This window comes from Petromyzon marinus, chromosome 80 (assembly GCF_048934315.1).
Source record: "Petromyzon marinus isolate PM22_M1 ecotype Great Lakes invasive population chromosome 80, UKy_Petmar_22M1.pri1.0, whole genome shotgun sequence".
Taxonomy (NCBI): Eukaryota; Metazoa; Chordata; class Hyperoartia; order Petromyzontiformes; family Petromyzontidae; genus Petromyzon; species Petromyzon marinus.
Genome location: NC_133746.1, coordinates 5,097,497 through 5,111,182, shown reverse-complemented (window position 1 = coordinate 5,111,182; position 13,686 = coordinate 5,097,497). Strand labels below are relative to the sequence as shown.

The window sequence follows — 13,686 nt, the reverse complement described above, 5'->3', positions numbered from 1 at the left end:
GTACCATCAAAACCTGTAGCCATAGCTGGCTGCATGAGTCATTCCGCAACAGCAGGAGCATCAGTAGGAGTATCAAACTTTTTTAATGCACCTTTAAGATCAGCACACTAAATCAAAACACAGATCATACTTTGCAGCGGTCATCCGGAGCGAAACATTTTATTTTATTTTAGGCCACTGAATAGCAGTGGCAGATAGGGGTGTACAACTCCTCTAGAGCAGTTTTGAGTGAAGATCTCATAGGTCTGCTACTAGGAAAGTCAAGTCTTGTTGGGGGATAAAGGTGGTCAGGTAATGATGGCAATCCGTGTGTTGGAGACTAATGGTCTAATCTTCATTATGTCAAACGCATTGTATGGACAGATATAGTAACATCCTTATATACTGTTGTTTGTTACATACGTAATTGCTTATATGATGACAAATTTACACCTGTTTATTTAGGTGATATAATCCGTCTGGCTGACCGTGAAATGGAATGTCAAGGCCGTGTGGAGATATTTACCAATGGCCAATGGGGGACTCCATGCGGGGTCAGGGATTACTTGGGAAACATTGCCTGCCGTGAATTGGGATGTGGATATAAAATCTGGGCCATATCTGAAAACACTCCGCTACCGACGCCCATCTTGAGTGTTCAGTGCGATGTTGCTGCAGAGAATGCTTCAGAATGCACTGTGGCACCAATAAATAAGTATGACTGCATACAGCAAGGATTTCAATACACTATTTGCACAGGTATGTATTTTCCAGACCACCAAATCACACGTGAAGTATACTCTTGCTCAATTATGAAGTATACTCTTGCTCAATTATGAAAATGATGCACGTGTTGGGATGCTAATACTACGAAGAAAATTAAATACATGCATGTCTTAACGAGCGAGATACGTTCCGAGAAAATGTCTTGGTAAGCAAAAATAGTTTAACGATAATCGTTTTCCCATTGACTCCCATGTTCAAAGCTGAAATAAGTTTGAGCCCCAAAATTTAAAAATCTTGAACAACTTTTTTAACGTGAGAAATATAAATTACTGTATGTTTAAATAAAGGAATAAAACATCACCTTTAACACTTACCACGCATGATGGACCAGAGAGCAAGAGCCACCTTCACAGATTGCTGGGGCAAGTGCTATTAGGGAGCGCCTCTAAAGGCCAGTATGGTACACGTAGGGGTGATTGGCCATCACTATGCCCGGCCGCATATGTCTCCCTAGTGCCAATGTTTACACACCGCATCAGGTACTCATTTGAGTCTGAGTCCTAGAGGAGGTCCAGGACCGATTCAGATGCTCAACACCGGTTTTGGCCGTGAGCGGGAATCGAACTCGGGTCACCGGGTTCGTAGCGCCGCACGCGAGCCGTTGCTCCACTGCTCTACCACCCACCCATTACAGTGCCACCACAAGGCCCCCTTCCCGACACAGTGAAGCACGCTCTGAGGCAGCATACCACAGGAGACTGGTAAACAAACAACTGCAGGCCGCGTTTCGCCCCCTGCCGCCATGGGATGCATTTGATCGATCGGTCTCCAGAATCAGAATCTCCGCTCGTTACGTTAAAACGTGCTCGTTTTGCGAATATGGGCTAAATTAAAATTGCTCGTTAAGCACGACACACCTGTACCATACATAAGCATTTTATTACTTTGAGAACCAATATTACAACTGATTTAACTAATTTAAAATGGAGATGCTTTAAAAATTCACAAACTATCATTTGTCACTAAAATTTTAAACTGAATTGTCTTATCTAAAAAAAAATCTCATTTAAAACTTGCGTGACTGCAGGAATCCATACTCTTTGGTTCTTTTGGTGAAGTCACCTCGGTAGAAAAATAAAATATAATATATCACGACGTTTCGATCGCAACACAAGCGGTCGTCCGAAAAAAAATCCAGCAGTGGAACTGCTGAACCAGCGAGAGAGCTGTTACAACAAGAGGTTAAATATGTGGCGAAGGACAAGCGGGCGGGGTCAGCTGCAAAGGAATTCCATCCCCATACGCAAGCACGTCAGTTGTGTTAATGGGGGAGATTAGGGAGAGAGATTAGGGGGATTAGCAAGTTAATGTCATGTCTATGTGTAACACAAGCTGCGGCGCTGCCAACTGCGCTTTGAGAGGCAAGCACGTCCACGCAAGAGAACCACCGCAACGGTGGTCGCATCAGTGAGACACACAGCCCATCACACAGCCAGAACCATCGATATATCGAGGCTAAGGGAGCAGAGGTGGCCATGTTAGTGAGACCCCAGCCCATTAATGCAGAGGCACCTAATAGTGCATTGCAACTCAGAGAGTCGGAGATAACAGCCAAACGGCAGGGAAGAATGGAAGCACCACAGCAAGTTACGACTTTGCTTGGTTAATAACTTGAAAAATATTTCACCCAATCCTATGAGTAGTGACCAGTGATTCACCTGAACTGGGCCAGTGCAGAAGCTCGTGGAGGTTGTGGAGGGTTCGATAAGAAGAGCAGAGCTTGGAGAGTGGTGGGAGTTGTCATGGGGCAGGGTATGAGAGTGGGGGGTGAGCAGGGAAGGTTCTGGAAGAAAGGCGGGGTTCAGGAAACGTTATTGAAGAACGGGCAGAAAGGGGCCATCCGTTTAGTACGTAGGCATAGAGGGGGGAGGGTGTAATCCCAAATACGTACGCTTGCCTATGGGGGTCTACTGGCAATGTGCGTACACATAGAAAACGGGGGGGGGGAGGGTAAAGCCTCGATAATAATGCAGGCAGCGGTGGACTATCTGTTTTCTTAAACATGTTCATATTATTAATTATTGATCGTTTATACGTGGATTAAATATCGGCCGTTCTGTCGTATTCGTACAGGGAGGGGGGTAGGGGTCATGTTTTGACAGATTTTTGCATACATTCGGATGGCCCCAAATAGAGTTTGAGGCACTGGGAGCCGGGTTTGCCGAGTGGAGGAAAATGACAAGGCTCCCGAGCAATGGCTGGAGTAGCGGGTCTACTAAGTTCACGCATCAAGTCCTGTTCCATTGTATGAGCCCTTAGAAAATGTGTGCCTTATAGCCTTTTTTAAGAGACTGCGTGGGGGGTGATTCCACGTCGGCTTGGGAGTCCACACAAAGTGGCCAGGAGAAACACTTGAACTGAAGTGTTGTATTACGTAACATTTTGATTTCATGTCTATTTCAGCTAAAGGACTCCGTCTGGTGGGTGGAACAAATCGCTGCGAGGGCAGGGTGGCGATTTCGAGAAATGGTGTTTGGAATGAAATCTGTAATTCAACTGTCAACACTGAAGATGCAGACGTGATTTGTCGTCTGCTCGGCTGTGGTTGGAGTGTAGCCCATGGAGTCATGTCACAGTTTGGCGTTGGAGCTGGAACAGTGTTGTCTGATAATTTAGATTGCTCGTCAACTACGAATGAAATATTTGGCTGCTTGCAGTCTGGGACAAATAATTGCAACCGACTTCAAACCGCTGCAGTAATATGCCAGGGTATGTTATCCTTGAATTTACATGACTATTGTATCGGAAACAACTGGCAAACTTGATTTGAACTTGGTAAACTTGGTAAACTTTAATTTTTCTTTTTGGTTTCTACTGCAGGCAGATATTGATTTTAGTCATTTACATATTGTGATGAATGATTCAAGCATTGCCATGATGTCACAATTCACGATTCGTGATTAATTTCAAGAAGTCATTGTTTGGTCTCAAAGTCATGGCCACTCTTGTTCTTTTTCTAGTTATCTCTCATTTTTCAGCATCACCATTAACGTAATATAACACTTGTTTAGAGAATTTAAATACACAAGTATTACATTTTTCTTGTACAATATATAAAATATGTAACCTTCATAATTCAAAATACATGCATTACATAGCACTATTTTACAGCAATTACAATGCAGGTTTCTCTCACTTTATGCGGTAGACGCATTCCAAAAAGTGTACCCAAAGCAAAATTGCATAGCATAGCCTGCACAGTTACCCAACCCAAAATACACTGCACGAGACAGCAGCCTGCCAAGTAGCACATAAAGTACACACACAATGTTGTCTCACTTACGACCGCGTAGCGACATATGAGTGAATTCAAACTGCATAAGAGCTAATTTTGGGTCAAAATAGATTTGCCGCATATACGCGAAATCGCTTAAACCAAACCCGCATAGTGCGAGGGAAACGTGTACATTATAAAGTAATAATGGTCACCATAATGCTAATTACTATCTTCATCAGCAATATAATTTTCATCACAATTGCTTAACATGTAGTGCCAAGCTGCCTTTGGCTTAGTTGCGGAGCAACTCCTCCACCCGTTAGCATGTTGTGTGTGTATGTGTGCGATAGAGGAAACTTGATTCGTCAGTTCTGTCACTGGGTAGGCCGAACGTACCAACATCAGCAGTGCCCCCCCTACTTACACGAGATCAAAATGTCACCATGGCCAAAGCTGTGGATGCCACCACATCTCGTCGATGCGTTCTTCCCTACGCCAGATTCTGCAGCTGTCCTACAGTAGACACTTTACCTCCAAAATCTGCCTTAGCCGTATCCCACCATCTGCCCTTTCTTAGGTCTTGTTTGACCTGGATACATAATTGAAATGAAACTAAATACAATTCATAACATCTTTTCTTGCCTGTGCAATGTCTATAGAGCTCATAACGTATGTACGTGGCTGATTATTGGGTCAGGTTAAAGTATCTAGTCTGCATTCGATTTATTGTTAGAAATGTAGTAAAATCCCATTTGTCATTGTTACAAGAACATTAATTAATATGTGATACGATTTTTCAGCTTCAGAAACTGCAAACCCTCTACTGATTGTTACTGGATCTGAAAGTAAGTTCAACTATAATTATTGGTTAAATTGTAAGTCTAACTATTTAGACATTTCATTTGTTTAAAACACACCAGATATACAGTGAGGGAAAAAAAGTATTTGATCCCCTGCTGATTTTTTACGTTTGCCCACTGACAAATAAATTATCAGTCTATAATTTAAATGGTAAGTTTATTTGAACAGTGAGAGACAGAATAACAAGATAAAAAATCAGAAAAACGCATGTCAAAAATGTTATAAGTTGATTTGCATTTTAATGAGGGAAATAAGTATTTAACCCCTCTGAAAAAAAACTTAGTACTTGGTGGCAAAACCCTTGTTGGCAATCACAGAGGTCAGACGTTTCTTGTAGTTGGCCACCAGGTTTGCACACATCTCAGGAGGGATTTTGTCCCACTCCTCTTTGCAGATCTTCTCCAAGTCATTAATGTTTCGAGGCTGACGTTTGGCAACTCGAACCTTCAGCTCCCTCCACAGATTTTTTTTATGGGATTAAGGTCTGGAGACTGGCTAGGCCACTCCAGGACCATAATGTGCTTCTTCTTGAGCCACTCCTTTGTTGCCTTGGCAGTGTGTTTTGGGTCATTGTCATGCTGGAATACCCATCCACGACCCATTTTCAATGCCCTGGCTGAGGAAAGGAGGTTCGCACCCAAGATTTGACGGTACATGGCCCCATCCATCGTCCCTTTGATACGGTGAAGTTGTCCTGTCCCCTTAGCAGAAAAACACCCCCAAAGCATAATGTTTCCACCTCTATGTTTGACGGTGGGGATGGTGTTCTTGGGGTCATAGGCAGCCTTCCTCCTCCTCCAAACACGGCGAGTTGAGTTGATGCCAAAGAGCTCTATTTTGGTCTCATCTGACCACAACACTTTCACCCAGTTGTCCTCTGAATCAGTCAGATGTTCATTGTCAAACTTCAGACGGGCATGTATATGTGCTTTCTTGAGCAGGGGGACCTTGTGGGCACTGCAGGATTTCAGTCCTTCACGGCGTAGTGTGTTACCAATTGTTTTCTTGGTGACTATGGCCCCAGCTTCCTTGAGATCATTGACAAGATCCTCCCGTGTAGTTCTGGGCTGATTTCTCACCGTTCTCATGATCCTTGCAACTCCACGAGGTGAGATCTTGCATGGAGCCCCAGGCCGAGGGAGATTGACAGTTATTTTGTGTTTCTTCCATTTGCGAATAATCGCACCAACTGTTGTCACCTTAAATTTTGATTTAAAGCTTTCGTGACTGCAGTAATTCATATTCTTAGTTTTTTTCGGTAAAGTCACGTTGACTTTACCGAAAAAACTAAGAATATGTTGTCACCTTCTCACCAAGCTGCTTGCCAATGGTCTTGTAGCCCATTCCAGCCTTGTGTAGGTCTACAATCTTATCCCTGACATCCTTGGAGAGCTCTTTGGTCTTGGCCATGGTGGAGAGTTTAGAATCTGATTGATTGATTGCTTCTGTGGACAGGTGTCTTTTATACAGGCACACTCTTAAAGGGAGTGCTCCTAATCTCAGCTCGTTACCTGTATAAAAGACACCTGGGAGCCAGAAATCTTTCTGATTGAGAGGGGGTCAAATACTTATTACCCTCATTAAAATGCAAATCAATTTATAACATTTTTGACGTGCGTTTTTCTGGATTTTGTTGTTGTTATTCTGTCTCTCACTGTTCAAATAAACCTACCATTACAATTATAGACTGATCATTTCTTTGTCAGTGGTCAAACGTACAAAATCAGCAGGGGATCAAATACTTTTTTCCCTCACTGAATATAGTAGTCTAGTGTATAGTACTGCAGTATATAGTAGTGTATAGTATAGTAATGTGAGGCTATAACAGTTCGGGACCTTGGTGTAGAAGGAGGTAAGGCACACAAAGCTATGTAGCTCTTTTTCAGATGTGACCTGGCCATCACAAATGTGGAAATTTATAGCAGCAGCCAAATACTCTGAACGTGTGACGTTGATTCTAAATGTGAAAAAACTGGAGGATATTGTCAGTGGGCAAACGTACAAAATCAGCAGGGGATCAAATCATTTTTTCCCTCACTGTACTTAATTTGTGTCTGATATTTACATATGGCTAATTAACCAAAATGTATATTGATATACCTAGCAATTTTTTATACTGATATAACCAATTTTTTACATGTGACATTGTGTTCTCCAGATGGAACCATTCGGCTGGTGGATCGTGAAATGACTTGCAGAGGCCGAGTGGAAATATTTAACAATGGATCTTGGGGTTCGCTTTGTGACTATGCCTGGAGTTCATATGGAGCCGATGTTGTGTGTCGACAAATGCAATGTGGACGCGCTGTCGATAACCAGGCCAACTATGGCAAAGGCCCAAGCCCGAAGTGGACAGCCACGTGTGGTTCATTGGAAGAGTCTCTCTTCAACTGCACACTGACCAAAGGAAATGCAAACACTTGCACTACGAGATCCGATGCTGGTGTTCAGTGCACAGGTTTGCTGTTTTTCAAATATTTTTTCTCCAGTAACATATTTGTTTGAAGTCAATGCTATCTAATATCTCAAAAAGAGATATTAATCCTTTGATATTTGCATTGTCTTTGTGCTGTTCGCATTTTTGCATTTTTCTATAGTCTATCACCGGGGCAGAGACAAGGCCATAATTTTGAGGTCAATGCATATGTAACGCGATAAACGGGGTACTTGCCTGCACTAGCAGACATCCACCAGTAGGGTGTAATGTGTGGGCCACCAAGGTTCCCCAGACCCCAAGAGGGGGGCTGGGGGAAGATTCCATGTCCCTCTGGAACTCTGGAAGGGAGGCGTGGCCAGTGGCGTTGGGTCCCTGGCACGTGAATAAAAGCCGGACCCCTGACCCGGGTTCGGCAGTGTTCCTCAAGCCGAAGACTTAAGACCGGGCTTTGAGTATGACCCTGGGACCCCCAGACCCGCTGTCCTTCTAAGGGCCGGGACTGAGTGGGCCAGTGGCCGGGACCCGAGGACCTTGGCTGAATCGGGTCAGGATAGCCTCCCCTAGGGCCCCTAGCTGGAGGGCTGAGTGCAGAGTGGTCTCCAGTGTGAGGAGGAACGATAGCCCGGAGGCCATATCTCCCCAGGTAGTGGGTGTAAGGGGCCATTACCCCTTTGTGTTAGGGACCCTGTACATTAGTGTTGTTAAATAAAAGTGTCGCTACAACTACCGGTTCCCTCTCGTCCTTGGGCTCACTACATATGGTGACAGAAGTGGCCATGGACACAAAACGCAAGAACCGTGCCAGGAGCCCGGAGGAAAACGACGACGACCAGGCGACCGTGGGTCCGGCGATCCTGGCTGGGGACGGCGAAGTGCTGCCGGCCGGGAACCTGCCCGGCCCGCCACCCGTCGTCTCCCTGTCACCACGCAGCTCGCTGCAAGAGGTGCACCTTCACTTGCAGAGCTGCTTCAGGCCGCGGCCACCATCCTCGGCGACATTCACCGCAAGGAGGCCGGGGCCAGGGTGGAAATCGCAGCACAGCGGGCAATGGACACCGCCGCCACCGCTGCTGAGAATCCCGCCAAAATTTTCTAATTTCCCGCCATGGTGAGGGACGCTTCCGCCGGGTGCGCAATGCAAGATGGGATGCGCGTCACTGCCGGACCCGGCGGGAACCAACCGGATTGTGTAATGTCATTGATGGCGCGAAGGCCATAGGAGGCCGACATTTTGGCCGCCGGAGCTAGAGTAAGCGCCAAGCCAGAAGACCCCCCACTGTCCGGGGGACAATCGCTAACCATCCAACAGCACCTGCCGGTGCTGAAAGCGTTTCCGGTTGCGGACGGCGATTGGGCGGCCTTCCAACTCTGCTTCCTCTCGCACTGCGATGGTCTGAGGGGGATGCGCTCTGGGCGCTTCCAGGGGCATTGGACATCGGCGCCCTCGCCATGCTCATCACCATACCTCGTGGGAACCGCTCCACACTGTAACAGGCGCTCCTTCACATGCATGATCTACGGACCGTTTTCGGATTCACGCCATCACTTCAACAACAGAAGGAAGGGTGAGTCCGAATCTCCCCTTTCCTTCTGCAGTGCGCTCCTGGCCCTAGCCAGAGCCACGTTCCCGTACATTGATTACGAAGGGATCGATGCGCTGGTGTTGGAGAAGCTCCTCAGCCTGGCACGCGAGTTGCACATCGTGATGCCGGCAGTGGACGACGACAATTTTTTCTCCCAGTGCGCCGCACGGTGCATTCAGGCGCACTTGGTGCGTTCATCAACGCCGGCAACCCCGAGGGGGAATGTCACAAAGACTAGGGCTTCATGTCCTCTTCGGCGCAGAATTGGCAATCCAGCGATTGCCATTGCTAACAGGATTCCCGCCAGTGGGGATGGATGCCTCTGCACCGAGACAGAGCGTCCATCACTTGTCACAACTGTGGCCTGCGAGAACATGTGTACTCTGGATGCTGCGCTCCTCGCTGCCGAGTCTCTGGTCCACGCTCCTCGGCACCGCGCTCGCCTTCACCTTCACGACGGACTCAGGCAAATCGTGGCACCTCACGTTCTCGGCCCCCACACGATACTCGCACACTCCACCATGCAACACATCATGCGTCGGGTGGTGGGGAGCCGTGGGGTCATAACGGGGCTTGGGCGCTCGGCCCTGGTCAGTGGACTGAGTTAGCCCATAGAGTCGTGGCTGCCACGCAGGGATCTTCTGTCATTGTCGGCTCAATTGAGAGGGTCAGTGTCCGAATATTGGTTGACACGGGTGCATCGGCAACCATTATTTCGGACCTCATACGCAACATTCTGTCTGATAAATGTCGCCCCTTGCAGCCTGTTGACGTGCCTTGTTTTGCCACTAATTGGGGTTCTTTGGGTATAATTGGATGTATCGATGCCCAAATTTGTATTGGGGATGTCAGGTTGCAAGGCCCCGTGTTGGTCTCCTCCACCCTCGCCGTTCCTGGGTAAAATGCCTATCAAAATTTTTACCTGGGCTGCATTGAGCTCCCCTCCGGCCGACACATGACGTTCCTACCATCACCCACTCGCTTGCGCACGGCCTACGTGATGGTCCCGGCATTAGCATCCCAGATAGTGTGTGTTCCACCGGGATCTCAAATGTTGGTGCCTCTTCGATTGAAAAAAACCCCTTGCATCAGTCGCCGCGGCGGACGGTGTTTTGTTGCGACTGTCTACCATTGCAGTAAGGGGTTTGAACTTGGTTGGGGCTCAGATGCTTTGTTCGGGGGATGTGGCACCCTTCATCCAAGTCCTGAATGCAGGTTTGCGAACGACCGTCATCCCACAGGGGACGGTGCTCGCTCACGCGGCACCGGTGCCCCCTGGGGGATCCGGTCGTAGCACATGTCAGTGACATGTCTCGTCCGCACCTGCGCCCGGACCGCGATGAACAATGGATTGACGCACTCTCTTCCGCCGGTGAAACCTGACCGCTTTAGAACGAGGGAAACGGGAGTTTTCCAACATTTTTAGTCATGGCAAATTCTACATTGGGTGTACTAAATTGCTTAGCCACCACATTGATACGGAAGGCGCGGCTCCCATTCGCCAAAATCTTTTTCGGCTGAGTCCCACCGAAAAGGAGCATGTTCGGTTGGCCGTTAATGACATGCTGGCGGCTGACATCATCTCCCCGTTCACCAGCCCATGGGGTGCCCCCATCATCCTCATCAAGAAGCAAGATGGAAGCCTCAGGTTCTGTGTGGATTTCAGTAAATTGAACAAAGTCTCGGTGGCTGACGCGTACCCGCTCGCATGCATGGACGAGTTCCTTGATGTTTAAGCTGGTGCGCGCTATTTTTCGACGCTCGACCTCCTCTCTGGATTCTGGCAATTGCCCCTCGACGAGGAATTTAAACCTAAGACGGCCTTCCACACTCCGCAAGGCTCCTTTTAAATTCAATCGGCTGCCCATGGGCCTACACTCGGCCCCAGCGACGTTCCAGCGCCTCATGGAGCTGGTACACGCTGGGCTCCAGTGGGACTCATGCCTTATCTATCTGGACGATGTGATTGTCTTCAGCCGAACGTTCGACGACCATCTCGACCAGTTGAGGGCCGTTTTCATTAAAATGTGGGCTGCAAATTTGAAATAATTTAAGCCCCAGAATTGTCATCTTCTACGGGACTCGGTCCGCTACCTCAGACACATTGTCAGTCAGTCCGGCATTGCCACTGATCCGGAGAAAACAAGTTGCGTCCGCACATGGCCAACCCCCACTTCCGTCGGGGATGTGCGGAGCTTCATTGGTTTTGCCTCTTATTACTGACGTTTCATGGCCGGTTTTGCTTCAAAGCCCCATCATGCCCTGTCGGCCAATGGAGCGAAATTTCAGTGGGGAATGGTGGAACAAGCTGCATTCGACTCCCTCCATGACGGCCTGGTGAATGCCCCTCCCCTGCGATACCAATATTTTTCCGTGCCGTTCATCCTCGACACAGACTCTAGTAACACCAGGATTGGAGGGGTGTTGTCCAAGGTCGTCGATTAGACCCGGCTGCTGTAGGCAGCGAGGTCTTATCTCCAGTATGTGTTGCATGTCAACCACGCTCCTGGACAACTGTCACACTGGCTAGCAGTCCTCCAGCACTATATGTTTTCCATCACCTACCGTAAGGGCGTCCGACACGCCAACGCCGACGTGCTATCGTGATTGCCGCCCGCTGGCTGATGTGCTTGCTTCACGGGTTTGGAGCATTGCAAGTTGACATCGGATGGTTTGCCTCCGAGCCTTGCAGCCACGGCTGATGTCGATGCTGCCCCACATTGCGCTCACGCAGCGTCTGTCCCACACGATGCCCTGTTGAACCTTACCTTCTTACCTTCGACGAGTGGGGACGTCTTCAGCTGGAAGACAGGTCCCTCCTTAAATTTCGTCCACGTACCTGTGGCTCACGCGGGGGTACGGGTCGGGGGGGCCCTGCTTCCTTTGAAATGCGTGATGGGCTACTCATGCATTGGAACGCTTGCTCGCGCTCCCACAAATTGGTGGTGCCAACTTCCCTGCAGGGGAGGGTGATATGGGCTGCACATGAGCGACTTCTGCATCTTGGGGTGCAGAAGACACTTGCCATGCTACACTTGGATTACTTCTGGCCGGGCATGGCAAGCAATGTCGCTGATTTGAACCAGGGCTGCTTCCAGTGTGCACGGAGAAAATCCCCTGACAAACCATCCCACCCGCCATTGCAATCTATTCATGTGTCCCGCGTAAATGAGTTGGTGGCGCTGGACATTTTGGGCCCATTTACCACCACTCCTAGGGGTAATAAGTACCTGCTGGTTGGGGTTGAAAGTTTTACACGGTGGCCCATGGCCTGGCCTTTCCCCAACCATTCGGCAATAGCCATTACAGAGGCTTTTCTCCTGGGCTACGTCCTGGACACGGGTGCTCCTGAAGGGAAACACTTCTCACCGACCTTGTTGCAGGACGTGTGCTACCTGCTCAGCACACATAAGTTTTGCACCTCGTCATACCATCCTCAGACGGATGGTTTGGTCGAGTGCCTCCACCGAATGCTCAGCTCCATGCTGAGCCATCAGGTATGCGAATCACAGGTAGATTGGGACCTTCAGATCCCCGGAGTACTGGCCGCGTATCAGATGGCACCTCATGCGGCGACAGGGTTCTCGCCGTTTTACTTGATGTATGGGCGCGAGGTCAACCCCCCCGTGGATGTGCAGATGCGCGTCGGGACGCCCGGAGCTACATCAAAGGTTGCCGACCATGTCCGGGTCAATGTGCAAAAGTTGGTTGATCCGCGGGAGGCCGCGAAACACAATTCTGAATCACGTCAATTGGCCAATGAACGCCTGTGGGGCCTTCGCACATCCAGTCATGTTTGGGTGGCAGGAGACAGGCTAAGCTCCACTGCCGCCAGGTACCGCTGGAAACCTCGCCAAAGCTGTTGAAACCATGGAGGGGCTCCATCGAGATAATTCGTGTTGTCAGGCCGCAATGTGTGCAGATCAAGTTCAGTAGGCACTGCTGGTTTGTTCACCCATCGCGCCTCAAACCCTTCATCACACCACACACTACACCCACACTACACGGGGCCGGGAGCGTGATGTGACCGACGAGCCAAGCCATGCGCCAGGGATGCGCCCTCTGATGTCACAGGAGTGACGCCGTCGTATCCACCCACGCCGGCTGCTCCTGCTGCTGAGCACCCGCCCGCACTGCCGCCGGCCCTACAAACGGTTCCTGTTGTTGGGGATCTAACGCAGCGATGCGGACTCGATCAAGAACAAAGATATTTTCTTGACTCATACTCCCCCATTCTCACGGACTCCACACCACACACTAATCTCACGTCCATTCGGCAATTCATTTGTGTGCTCGACTGCCTTGTCTCGCCGTCGGCTGATTGTTCACCTGGGATGGCTCACGGTCGTCCGCGTGTTCAGTTGTAGATATGTAAATAGTGTATATTTGTATAATGGGGGCTTTGGAATTTATATGGGACCGTTCTTGTGTAATTGTTCGCACTCTCTCGTTAATGAGGCACACTTAATGCGAGTTTTTTTTATTGTTGTTCACAGAGTTTTTATTGTTAATTGACAGTCGGGACAAGCGACCTTTGATGTAACGCGATAAACGGGATACTTACCTGCACTAACAGACATCCACCAGTAGGGGGTGATGTGTGGAACACCAAGGTTCCCCAGACCCCAAGAGGGGGGCTGGGGGAAGATTCCATGTCCCTCTGGAACTCTCTGGAAGGGAGGCGTGGCCAGGGGCGTTGGGTCCCTGGCAGGTGAATAAAAGCCGGACCCCTGACCCAGGTACGGCAGTGTTCCTCAAGCCGAAGACTGAAGACAGGGCTTAGAGTAGGATCCTGGGACCCCCAGACCCGACGTCCTTGTAAG

At 48.9% G+C, this 13,686-nt stretch overlaps 1 long non-coding RNA gene across 1 annotated transcript; it reads left to right on the top strand.

Moving 5' to 3' along the window:
* Positions 1-450: 450 nt before the first annotated feature.
* On the top strand, positions 451-7,568 carry LOC142907632 (uncharacterized). Its single transcript, XR_012931143.1, has 4 exons — positions 451-738; positions 3,169-3,474; positions 4,783-4,827; positions 7,002-7,568. It is a non-coding gene; the product is annotated as an uncharacterized LOC142907632 (long non-coding RNA).
* The last annotated feature ends 6,118 nt before the right edge of the window (positions 7,569-13,686 follow it).